Here is a 13,475-nt window from a genome sequence, read left to right on the forward strand (position 1 = left end):
GAGCCCCCTCCCACACCTGAACCCCTCCTTCCCAGCCCCACCCCGCAGCCCTCACCTCTGCCCCAGCCCTGAGTCCCCTCCTACACCCCACATCCCCAGCTCCATTGGGTCGCGGGCATCAACAATTTTCTTCAACTGGGTTGCCAGAAAAAAAGTTTGAAAACCACTGGTGTAGACTAGCCCTAGGTTATCATCTGTATGTACTGCCAGTCTGGCTTGTCTCTCAAGGGAGACAGATCACACTCTGCTTTGAACCAGTTACCTCCTGCTAACCTCTACTGATATTAATTAAACCACACAGTTTGTAACGGATGCATCAGCACTGGGTTGTGTCTGCCCCATGTCCAATTTCCAAGTTGGGAATATTTTAGGATGTCAATGTTTTGCTAGTTTCGTATGGTAAAGAAATCTTTCAAAATGCAGCATTGCAAGGTATCACCTTTGTACATTCACATGAGACATAATGGGTTTCCAAAGACTCAAGAACACAGTAACTATGGCAACAATAGGAGGACAGGATGTGCAGTGGGGCGGGGGGAAGCGTTTCCACAATTTTAAATATTTTGACCAAGAGTGACCTGAAGTCTCATTTCTACAGACAGCTTGTCTCAGGGACGGTGTGTGCCGTGTGTTTCTTAGGTGAAGAAGGATGTAAAAAGCTTTCAAAAGAATCTTGAGCAAGAGCCTTTGAAAACAGTGGTTATGGGAACGGGGGGAGGGGGGGAGAGAAGAGAGAGAAAATGCGGGAATGGTCCTCTTTAAGGCAGACTACTGAACATCCACAGAATACTAGGTAATAGCCATGGCATCGTTTGGAGGCAAGTCACATCAAGTGGAACTAGACCTATAGGATGTGTATAGAAACCACATATTATACCGTAGAGCCTATGAGCTCTGTTATGGGCCAGGATGCCATTGTTCAAGATGCTGTACGAACAGAACAAAAACATGGTCCCTGCACCAGAGAGCTTACAATCGAAGTCTAAGAAATGAGAGAAACGATGGATACAAACAGACAGGGGAGTACAAGGAAACAGTGAGATCATAGGTTTCAGAGTAACAGCCGTGTTAGTCTGTATTCGCAAAAAGAAAAGGAGTACTTGTGGCACCTTAGAGACTAACCAATTTATTTGAGCATGAGCTTTCGTTAGCTACAGCTCACTTCATCAGATGCATATCGTGGAAACTGCAGCAGACTTTATATATACACAGAGAATATGAAACAATGAGAATATGAAACAGTGAGATCATAGTGATTATAACTCAAGTTAAACCGAAAGGTAACTGGAATCAAAAATCCATTCTTAACAATTCTTAATCCATTCTTAAGACAACGTTAAACTTTAGAATCAGATGTGAACCAACAAAAGCCAGAGAATTCCAGGCAAACACAATCATATCAGACTCCCGTGTTTTAATCAGATTGAATCACAATTGTTTTAATTTCATTTCCACTGCTTTTTAAAGTGGACGGCTGAAGGAGAAAAGAAGGAAAAAACTAATTATAATGGATGAAGAGAGACCCAGCTCAGTGACAAAAATCATTCTGATTCTTCCAAACACAGGATACCATGGACCATCACAGGGACTTCCAGCTATGTTCAGACCAGATGTAGCCTTTCACCACACACCAGAATGCCTCCTACAGAACCATTACATCAGTCCATTGCAAAGATAGTGTGCATAGTTTTAAAAAGATATTATAATCTGGATGAAACACAGAATTTATAGTTCTTGAACTGCAGACCAATTATTCCAACTGTAGAATTAAAATAGTCCCCAAAAGTGCAATTAAAAGGATTCTTCCTTCCTTCCAGACACCCCAAAATAAACTCAGGCAACTCAACCTTTGAATATGATGCCTTGAAAAAGGTACAGAAATTCTCATTCCTTTCTTTGTTGGCCCTTCCTTTAAACTGCATATTTAACCTTATCTTATTTAATTCAAGCTTGTGCCGTCTCTTGCCTTTTATTTTTTTGGATGCATTAACAGCAGTCAAAATGAGGTGGCAGGAGATTCACAGCTCATTTTTAAAGTTTTTTTCTGCTTATTTTTAATATTAGAAATTAAGGCCTTGTCTATCTTGGAAGACTGAGGACTAGTGACATCCTAAGAGTCAAGAAGGGCTTTTTAGTCATTGTTTACATTTTTGTTTTGTTAACACCTTCATCCTTTAACTTCAATGACTAATTAACATTTTGAATAAAGGATATCTATCTCAAAGATTTAGCAAACACCATTGTACATCACATCACTAGCAGAGATCCTGCAGAGATTCTAGTCACTTTGCATTGCTTCATTACTTACAAAACATATATATACACTTTATTTTAAACTAAAGTAACAAACCACACCTACTAACATAACCTGCTGATGCTCTAAAAAGTAAGCAGAGCTTTACAGAGCCTCTCACATCTGGGTCACTGGTCAATCCTGACCAGGGCAGTAGTGACCAGGAGATACTACTATCTGCCATCTGTTCAGTGGCCAATATGAGAGGAGTTAGATGGTCTCAGCACATTTCCTACTGGATAGTTATGAACTTTTCATAAACCAGAACTAGTCCCCTTTTAGCAATCTTCAAGACTAAAGATACAGCTGCCTTCCACCCTACAGGTGGGTCTCCTAGAACACAGTTCTGAGACAATGGTGAGGCAGCTTGGACCTGTCACTGCCGTACAGGTGAGTCGCATCATACGCGCATTTAACTTACACAAATTCAACTATACGCACTCGGCCAAAAAAAAAAAAAACCACGAACGAACAAACAACAAGATACCTGTAAATAGTGCAGATGGAATTCTGCCCACCATTCCACTCAATGAGTGTATGCCCCGGAGTGAGCACGAGATGGGAGACGTGAATCTACTGTTCCATCAGTCGGTCAGTCTCAGTTCCCATGTGCCTCTCATAGTGTGAGCATCTCGCTGCACTGAGTGTGATTCTAGTGTTTAAAGATAAATATTTTTCGTACAACACGGCCCCTAAACGCAAGCCAACTACTTCACCTGTTGCTCAACTGAAGAAACATCCATCTGTTCCAACGCTGGAGAAAAAACTGGCTGTGTTGGACTTATTGAGAGACGGTATGTCAGTCTCCAACGTGGCGCGTAAATGTGGCCGCAACTAATCTAGCATCCATGCCATCAAGATTCGAGAGAGAGAAATTCATCAAGCCGTGGCATCAAGTGCTCCAATGACTTCTAAGGTGATGAGCCAGGTGCATGGTAAGACTTTAGTGAAGACTGAAAAGGCATTAAACTTATGGCTAGAAGACATGAATTGTAAACGTATGCCTATCGAGGGCAACACGTTGCAAGAAAAAGCTCTTAGCCTCTACGGGTTGTTCAGACCTGCCGCTGAAGAGGGACAGCCTTTGATGAGAAGGAATTCAAAGCCAGCCAAGGTTGGCTTAAGAGTTTTAGGAACCGCTTCAACCTCAAAAACGTGCAGACTACTGGTGAAGCTGCATCTGCCAATGAAGAAGCAGCAAAAACCTGCCCCGAACAATTAAAGAAAATCATAGAAGAAAAGGGCTATCTTTCGGAACAAGTTTTTAATGCTGATGAGACTGGGCTCTTCTGGAAAAAAATGCCCAACCGCACTTACATTTTGAAATCAGAAAGACAAGCCCCTAGCTTCGAAGTAGCTAATGACTATGTGGCTGTGTTGTTTTGTGGCAATGTGGCTGGGCATATAATAAAGCCAGGCTTGCTCTACAGGGCTGCAAATCCCCGTGCCCTAAAAGGCAAGAACAAAAATCTTCTGCCTGTGTTCTGGCAATCAAATAAAAAGGCTTGGGCGAAGGCAGCATTATTTCTGGATTGGTTCCACAAGTGTTTCATTCCGGAGGTCAAGCAGTACCTTGAAGAATCTTGCCCATATGCTGAGGGTTTAGCTGATTGCCATATTTGGGGTCGGGAAGGAATTTTTCTCCAGGGCAGATTGGAAGAGGCCCTGGAGGTTTTTCACCTTCCTCAGTAGCATGGGGCATGGGTCACTTGCTGGAGGATTCTCTGCTCCTTGAAGTCTTTAAACCACGATTTGAGGACTTCAATAGCTCAGACATAGGTGAGAGGTTTTTTGCAGGAGTGGGTGGGTGAGATTCTGTGGCTTGCGTTGTGCAGGAGTTCAGACTAGATGATCATAATGGTCCCTTCTGACCTTAATATCTATGAATCTATAAGAGGAAGGACTTGACTTTAAAGCGTTGCTGATCATTGACAATGCTCCTGGCCACTCTGCGGCACTCCGGTTTGCGCATAACAACGCTGAAGTCATCTTTCTCCCACCCCATACCACCTCCATCCTCTCGACCAAAGCGTGATCCGCTGTTTCAAGGCCACGTACACGAGGCTTATGTTCTCATGGATACGTAGCGCTACGGATGCTGATCCCAATCTTAATGTGATGGAGTGTTGGAAGTCCCGCAACATTGCCGATTGCATCACTTATATTAAACAGGCAATGGATGCAATCAAGCCTGAAACAGTCAATGCATGTTGGCGAAACCTCTGGAAAGAATGTGTGAATGATTTTAAGGGTTTTCCAACCATTGACAAAGAAGTGAAACGCATTGTTCAGGTGGCCAGGCAAGTTGGTGGTGATGGCTTCGTCGACATCCTTGAGGAAGAAATTGAAGAATTAATTGAGAGCCATAGAGAAACATTGACTCACAAAGCATTAGAGGAACTGATAAAATCGTCTACAGAAGACGAAGATGATGACAGGAAGAGCCAGCAAGTTGGAATCTTCATAAGTTTGCTGAAGTGTTCCAGGCAGCGAAACACTTGAATGATTTAATTTCTGAATACGATCCCCCTATGGAACGAAGCCTCAAAAAACACACGTAGCATTATGGACTATTTGAGACCGTATCAAGAAATGTTTGAGCAGCTCAAGAGACAACTGCAACAGTTGCCGATCACCATGTTTTTCCAGGAAAAACAACCAGCAGCAGATGAGCCTATGCAATCAACTTCTCGAGCTGAACCAGAGCCAACCACTTCGTCTACGACTCGCTCTCTGTCACCCATGCTCTCCATCACGTCCGTCTCTTGGATCAACATCAAGCCCTGACAACCCCCTGTAATTACCCCCTTTAATTAAAAATACAGTACTGTAAAATTATATTTTGCATATGTACTCTATTATATACTGTACAATACTGTACACATTATATATATTACTGTACAGGGTTGTATACACAAAACCATGTACAGTATACTGTACTTTATGGGCAATTTAAGGGATTTTCAAGGGCAATTTTGACTATATGCGATTTTCGCCTTATGTGCTGACTTTAGAACCTAACCCCCGCGTAAGATGCGACTCCACTGTACCTGTGAGGCAGACACTTTTCATGAGCATCACTGTCACTTTTTAAAGCGGATCAAAAGTCAAGGACTAAAATTAAAACATTTTTTAAAAAAATCTAAATGGTTTTATTTAAGTTTGTCAATATGAGCATGGGATGAATTGACCAATCTGAATCCTCTTTTGGATAAGTTTAGAGAACAGACAGGAACTACCTAATGGCATGTAAATATACGCCTAGAATAACCAACTTTCAAAAAGCAGCCGGCCAGAGTCACTTCATTTAACCTAAGTCTGTACTATTTTAGTTCTGCTATTAAGAGCTAATCCTAATAACTTCAGCATCACTTGCCCTTATCAATTATAACACTACAAAGAAGTATCAGTTCACATTTCACCAGCCTGGAGCAGTTGGACATTCTGATTCTTGAAATAGTTGATCTGGTGGTAGATTTTAAACAAGCAGTTCTAACCAGCCTGACCCAATAGTCACCACAAGGCAAGTGGGTTCAAGCTTTTTCTTTGGAGGGGTGCGGGGAGAGGGGGACTTCAGGAGAAACACTGTACATTAAGACAGGTTTCAGAGTAGCAGCCGTGTTAGTCTGTATTTGCAAAAAGAAAAGGAGGACTTGTGGCACCTCAGAGACTAACCAATTTATTTGAGCATGAGCTTTCGTGAGCTACAGCTACATCCGATGAAGTGAGCTGTAGCTCACGAAAGCTCATGCTCAGATAAATTGGTTAGTCTCTAAGGTGCCACAAGTCCTCCTTTTCTTTTCACTGTACATTAAAATTTTGTTCATATACACTTAAAGATTTTAAACTAGGGCACTTAAATCCCTCAGTGACTTACTGTTCCACTACGTCCTTAAGGAGGGACTGAAATATTTATTAAAAAAATTAAGCATAAACATACAAAAATTTCTTTAAATATCAGGAAAATGTGCTTGTGAGTTTGCATGAAACAACATTCTTAACCCTGGGAGTGGTGCACTGATGACCTCACCAAGCAGAAAACTCAGGCCAGGAAGTGTTTTGCTCATGTCCTCAAAATAGGAAGCCGGCACTCAAACTCATTTTATTCTACCGAGGCAACAGTGAAATTGAAAACAGTCACTTACATGCTCTTGCAACTAAAATGCCATGTTGTGCTTAAATGGGACATTTCATGAAGTCACCATTAAAATCTTTAAGTTAACTGATTGTTAAGTGTATATATCCTTCATACTTCTCTGTGCTATATCACTAAGGAAAGCAGATATTTTATTCTTTCGAGCATTCCATTTCATTGCTATTACACTGAATATCTGCCTCGTGCTTGGAGTGAATCCCAGAAGTGACAGATGCAATAAGCATGAAGATTTAACTTGAAAAACCCAATGATGTTTGGAAAGGCAGCTCACTAGAAGACAGAGTACTGTAATCCCAACACAGTACATAAAAAGGAGACACAGATGCTGATTAAAGCAATCAGTGCGCAAGGCTACAAATGACCATTAAAAATTTACCATTATGAAGAGTGATATCAAAAACAAACACAAGGCACATACTCCCACATGCATATTATGGGTTACTGGGTCTTACTGTTGCTATTGCAAATACACAAAAAATAAACTTGCTTTGGCTTTGTCACAACACTAATTGATCTTTTACCTCTGTAGTGTGCACACAACCTTTAGCAAACATGAATATTGGTGGTAACAAGATGTTCTCTTTGGTGCATGAAAGCATTTCAGCTAAGGTATTTGCCATTTTCTCTAGCCACACATCCCTATTACATATGGGCATATTTAATTCCTATGGCAGGCACAATGTCAATTCACACAGCTTTCCCCAAACTGCATTGTACACACATGGCTTCTACCATCATGCTCTTCTCTACACGTGTATGTAAATAGAGGTTAACTTCAAATAGTTTAGCTATAACCCATCCAACGGCTAAGCAAGGACTGGCATTAGTAAATGGGCTGCACCAGTTAACAGTTTTCAAAAACAAGTTCTTATGTGTTGCTAACCTCTTAGGCCTGATTATGCAAACCTGCATGCATAGTTCCAATAGCTCTACTCGTGTATGCATTTCCAGGATTGAAACTTTAGATTAATAATACAAAAAATCAGGTCAATTGTTTTGAACAATAAGTGCACCAATCATTTTTACTTTTGTTTCCAGCCAGCTTCTAGTCCATTTCTTTATCAGGTTCTCATGCACTGTCACAATACTCCATTGTCTGCAGCTGAAACACAACAATGGAATGTGTATTTGTTTAAAAATGGTAGCTATTGTATTTTGATTCATTGGAAATATTTCTATTGATCTTTAATTTTGTAGAAACTTTTTTCAAAAAAGCAGAAATTGGGGCTAACAACTGACACCCCTTTAATTCCAATCTTTCACTTGGCAGCAGTCACAGAAAGTACCTTTTGGTAAGGGAATCAAACCCAAAGGATACTGTTCACATAGTTTTGTGCTTTCCTTAGCTTTCAAGAGGATTTAGAATAGGCATCAATATGGCATGACATCTACTACACCAAAACAAGCCTAAGGAACTTGATCTTCTGCTGCTGCTGTGTAATGTCCTAGGGGGAGAGAGAAGAGCCTTCCACAGGGTGACATACACATTATGTGGTGTTGACTAATACCTCCGCTTGTACGTAGTCAACAGTTTGAAGAACAAAAGAATCAGATTTCTTCTCACATACTAATATATGTTATGTCACCCCTTAAGCCTGATGTATGTATGGCTCAGAATGCATCATCATGAGCAAACAGCAGTGCAAAAGTCATGTGTGAAAGATGGACAGGGAAAAAAAGGCTAGTCTTTCTACCATGTGTGTGTCCAATTTTTTAAATCAAGATTGGATGGTTTTTTTCAAAAGATATGCTTAGGAATTATTTTGGGCAACTTCTACGGCCTGCCTTATACAATGCCAACTAGATCACAATGGTCGCTTCTGGCCTTGGACTCTCGGAGTTTATGAATCTGCACCTCATAGTCCTTTCTTTCTTAAAGAGACACTCGTTCTCTTTCTCTCCTCCATGAGAAAAGTCAGAAATCAACCTGCCAAGTCTCACTTATCTATAGGAAGCCTTCATTGTGAATTAATTTTACGTAATATTTTATTGCATCTCTCTTGGGGAGAAAGATTCTGCTGTGTGTTCAATGAGACGTTTAAAGGCTCAGTGACACTTTTCAGAAATCTCCCCCCCATTCAGAATCTCAGCAGAGCCACTTAGCTGTGACAGCATCCCACCTTTAAATATGGAAAGAGCTTCAATAATCACAGCTAGACCAGCCTGACCTGCAGTGAGGATGCCCACAAAAAGATCTCATTCAATTTCAGCAGCAAATATTAAGCATCTCATTTATCGAGCTCAATCTCTAAAAACCTCCCTTTGTTTCCCTTGGTCAGCAGAGAACCTAGCTCCCCTTGTTTGTCCCTGCTATTAGCCATTCCCAGCTTTGTCCTTATAATGCATACAGCCTAAACCCGGTGGAAGACATACTTTGCCTCAGCACATACACTATCCATCTCCTCCCTCACCCATCACAGTAGAGTGAACGCTCCTAAAGCCCCCAATCCACATACAGGCACATAGCTCCATCCCCAGCCCACCCACCCCATTTGCAACCTGTTTAAACATCAAACCCCTCCATGCCTCTGGCTCCTATCCCACCCCAGCAAACCCATCCAGCTTCCCCAGCCGCAGCAGCTTGCGATCACCCCACCAGCCCGTATGCAGCTCTAACATTCCCCCAAGCCTTCACCTTCTCACCCCGCACCCAGGTCCCTCTTCCTCACCCAGCTCCCGCACCCTGCGGCCAGCTCCCACCCCACCCTGCACTCCCCGCACCCTCTTCCCCACCCTGCACTCCCCGCACCCTGCGGCCAGCTCCCTCTTCCCGCACCCTGCGGCCAGCTCCCACCCCACCCTGCACTTCCCGCACCCTGCGGCCAGCTCCCACCCCACCCTGCACTCCCCGCACCCTGCGGCCAGCTCCCACCCCACCCTGCACTCCCCGCACCCTGCTCCCTCTTCCCCACCCTGCACTTCCCGCACCCTGCGGCCAGCTCCCACCCCACGCTGCACTCCCCGCACCCTGCGGCCAGCTCCCACCCCACCCTGCACTCCCCGCACCCTGCGGCCAGCTCCCACCCCACCCTGCACTCCCCGCACCCTGCTCCCTCTTCCCCACCCAGCTCCCGCACCCTGAGGCCAGCTCCCACCCCACCCTGCACTCCCCGCACCCTGCTCCCTCTTCCCCACCCTGCACCCAGCTCCTGCACTCCCCGCACCCAGCTCCCTCTTCCCCATCTAGCTGCACGAAGCAACGCGCGCCACTCACCGCACAGTGCCCGCCCGCTGCGCACCAGGATCCCGCGCTGCGACCGCTCCTCAGCCCGGCGGAGCCGCCTCCTGCCGCCGCCCGATTCCGACTGACCACGGCGTGGGGGGGTGGGGGGCAGCGCCGACACAGGCCCCGCCCCCGAGCCCGGCCCCGCCCCTTTCCGCACACTCTAGCCCCGCCTCTCAGTCCCAAAGAGAAACTGAGCGGCAGCCCGGACGGCCAATCGCAGCGCGGGGCGGCCACACTGCGGGAGCCCCGAACAACGGCTGCCCCACCCCCACCAGCCAGGCGCGCCAGGGGGGCGGAGCCAGGCAGCAACCCCTCCCCCCGTCAGGGCCTCCCATCGCCTCAGGGGCCCCCCGCCCCGGCCCAACCGGCGCCCGCTGCTCCAGCAGGCGGGGCCGGGGCCCTCACCCGGCGCGGGGGTAACCGGCCGGGCCGGCTCTGCTGACAGGCCGCCCCCTCGCAGACTCCGCCCCCGCCGCCTCACCGCAGCCACTTCCCGCCCACCCCCGGCTCCGCCTCGCTCTGCCCAACCGCCGCCCGGCCGCCCCCAGGGTGCTGGGCCTGCTCTCCAGGCCCCCAGGGCCAGGGGCTGCCCTGAGGGCAGGGGCCGGTCACGACAGCAACAGAAAGAGTAGCTGGCAGGTGCCCCACCGCGAGAGAGGCGCACCCCGGGGCGATGGACGGGCACCCCGGGGCGATGGACGGGCACCCCGGGGCGATGGACGGGCACCCGGGAGCCATGGCCATGGCCATGGCCATGCACCCCAGAGGAGCAACGGACACGGCCATGGACATGCACCCCAGAGGAGGGACGGATGCACACCCGGGACTGATGGTCGTGCAGCCCATGGCAATAGATGCGCGCACACAGAAGCGATGGATATGTGCCTATAAGAGCAATGAACACACATGCATAGGAGCACCATTAAAGGGGCACATGGGCCCCAGTCCTGCTGGCATCTTCTGACTTTTCGGGGCATCACTGTGCACCCATGCCACTCTCCAGCTGCTGCCATATTTGCATGGAATAACCCCCATAACTGGACCCATGCTTGTAACTATCAAAACCTGCACAGACCAGTGCTTTGAATCCAGCACACACACCCAGCAAAGTGAAAGATGAAAATAATTGACTTATTCTACATTAAAAGAAAATTTAACTCCAGAGCCATTAGTAATTCTATTTGGTTTTGCCCAAGCATGTTAGATTCTTCATATGGTGGCTGAGGAAGTAGCCTTCTATCAAATCAAGTAAAAAAAAAACTGATCTGAGAGATGCTCTCAGACCCCAAATGACTATTGGATAACACTTTGCAGTGAGAAACAAGGAAGCCAGCTGTCTTAAAACCCAAAGATTTCCTCCTCCTGGCCTTAAAAATACATCCACATTTTTTTGAATGTTGGCATCACTTAGGTACAGAACTTTTCTCTCTAGTTCAATTAAATAACCTAGAATAGAGATTTATATAATAGATCAAAACTACTGACTTCAGTACAGACATACAATGAATGTCAAGGCACCCAACATAATGTAACTTGCAAGGTTTTATTTTCCTGTTCCTGCAAGGCACACTATGTGTAGACAAATTATGGTGCTCACATTGCTCACAATGCTTCCAAAACAAAAGACCAATTTGGGCTCCTTATATCGTTGGAAGATGTTGACCAAATTTGGCTGCTTACAATTAGACACTTAAATAAGTTATTTGGTTTTCAGAAGGGCTGACCACCCACAGTTCCCATTAACGTCACTCAAGTTTGAAAAATGTCCCCCAATTCACTGATGCATTGGGATCAGAACACTAAAATAAAGTGAAAAGAAAAGGAGTACTTGTGGCACCTTAGAGACTAACCAATTTATTTGAGCATGAGCTTTCGTGAGCTACAGCTCACTTCATCAGATGTTTTCGTGAGCTGTAGCTCACGAAAGCTCATGCTCAAATAAATTGGTTAGTCTCTAAGGTGCCACAAGTACTCCTTTTCTTTTTGCGAATACAGACTAACACGGCTGTTCCTCTGAAACCTAAAATAAAGTGGTCCATTTTGTGCCACATATTACAGACCCCAGGGGTTTTACTTGTTAACGATATACATGGTACATGACAGATAAAGGTGTAAGACATGCAAAGAGAGTCTCAGCAGAGACAAATTTATCACAGCTCCTGCTGGCTTGGCTGGGTCACAGTTGGCAGAAACCGCATGGGATACAGTAGCTCCAAGTCAAGCAAACAAACATATAAAACCTGACAAAAGTTTAACCACAGCTTCAGTAAGTGGAAGGGTCTCCCTCATTGTAAACAACACCACACTGCTAATAGCTACTCCACCGAAAAATTAGGTTTAAAATTGGGTGCATCCCTGCTGTGAGCTGCCTTCAGTGTCTTAACCATTTTGGAACAAGATCTTGCTTCTGAAATCCAGCCTAGCACATTTCCCCTCCACCCTCATCCACAAAAATCCCTTCATCATCAAAAATAAGAAACACTAAAAAAGAAATTTAGCACTACCTAAGTAATAGTGCAGCTAAAGTTTTTATCTTAGCAGACTTGAATTGTGATTCATATTTTCCACACACTCACGTGACTTGGTGAAGGGCAAACACAGTGAGTCAGTGATAGAGATGGGTCTAGAACCTGGGCATCTTGACTGCCAGTCCCCTTGCTGTAAATCTGCTAGGAAGCATACACCTGAGTTGCTTTGCCAATCACTGGTTTATAACAGCTATGGTTATAGCACACTACACTACACAACAAGGTAAGCAGCACAGGAAGTGAATAAGAATTTTGCATCCCTGTAGTTTTCAGTGGGACATTTCAGATAAGGAGGATGTAATGAACCCAGCTGAAATTTGGTCACCCTGTCTTTTCAAAAACTGCCATGGTATCTTCAATGACCACAACTAACAGGGCCTGTTTTACATTGCAACCAAAAGACACTGTAGCACAGTTCCTCCCTGAAACCATACTGGAACATTCACTCAGTACTGACTTGAAGGAAGGAAGCCACCTTTCAATCCTCAGCACCATTTCCTCCAGCATCTAGATGAGAAAGGGCCAAATATCGCCCAAATTCTGACCTGGGTCAATGAGCTGGTTAGGGCTTGGTATGGCGGCAGACATGCAGAGACATCATAAACCTTTATAGATCGTCTTCATTGAAGTATAGAAAAATAAGTATAAGATTATATAAATTCTTCAATTCCCTTCAGGGCAGTCATCTTCACTATTTGTAGGCTAACACTATTCTAACTAGCATGTTGCTTACAATTACAAAGCATATCAATATTAGCCTATATCTATCAAAAATATTTTTAAAACATCACATTAAAGGCTGATTTTTCTCCCAATGAAGTTTATGTTTTATTAGTAAATTAATAAAAAGAAAAGGAGTATTTGTGGCACCTTAGAGACTAACCAATTTATTTGAGCATAAGCTTTCGTGAACTACAGCTCACTTCATCGGATGCATGCAGCAGTAGAAAATACAGTCTGTATTTTCTACTGCATGCATCCGATGAAGTGAGCTGTAGCTCACGAAAGCTTATGTTCAAATAAATTTGTTAGTCTCTAAGGTGCCACAAGTACTCCTTTTCTTTTTGCGGATACAGACTAACACGGCTGCTACTCTGAAACCTTGTTAATTAATGTAGCTAAAAGGATTACACAACAGAGTTTATATTCCTCAAACATCTCACCACTACCAGGATGACTAGAAATTTAACTTTACATGCTGGCACGTGACAAAATGGAGGTGTAGAATTCCTTCAAGTTGAGCTGTTCAGTTTTATCTATCCCCCCCTCCCC

At 44.8% G+C, this 13,475-nt stretch overlaps 1 protein-coding gene across 3 annotated transcripts in view; it reads right to left on the minus strand.

Moving 5' to 3' along the window:
* Positions 1 to 9,819, minus strand: part of CORO1C (coronin 1C) — an 82,201-nt gene extending 72,382 nt beyond the window's left edge. The window contains exons 1-2 of one of the 3 annotated variants that reach the window (XM_048821569.2): positions 9,664 to 9,732; positions 7,476 to 7,551 (exon numbers count right to left, since the gene is read on the minus strand). The gene's annotated coding sequence lies outside the window, so the exon portion shown is untranslated. Of the gene's footprint in view, positions 1 to 7,475; positions 7,552 to 9,663 lie in introns of all 3 variants that reach the window. The other 2 variants (XM_048821568.2, XM_048821571.2) reach the window with 2 other exon arrangements.
* Between the last annotated feature and the right edge of the window lie 3,656 nt (positions 9,820 to 13,475).

The sequence above is a fragment of the Caretta caretta genome, chromosome 15, assembly GCF_965140235.1.
Source record: "Caretta caretta isolate rCarCar2 chromosome 15, rCarCar1.hap1, whole genome shotgun sequence".
Taxonomy (NCBI): Eukaryota; Metazoa; Chordata; order Testudines; family Cheloniidae; genus Caretta; species Caretta caretta.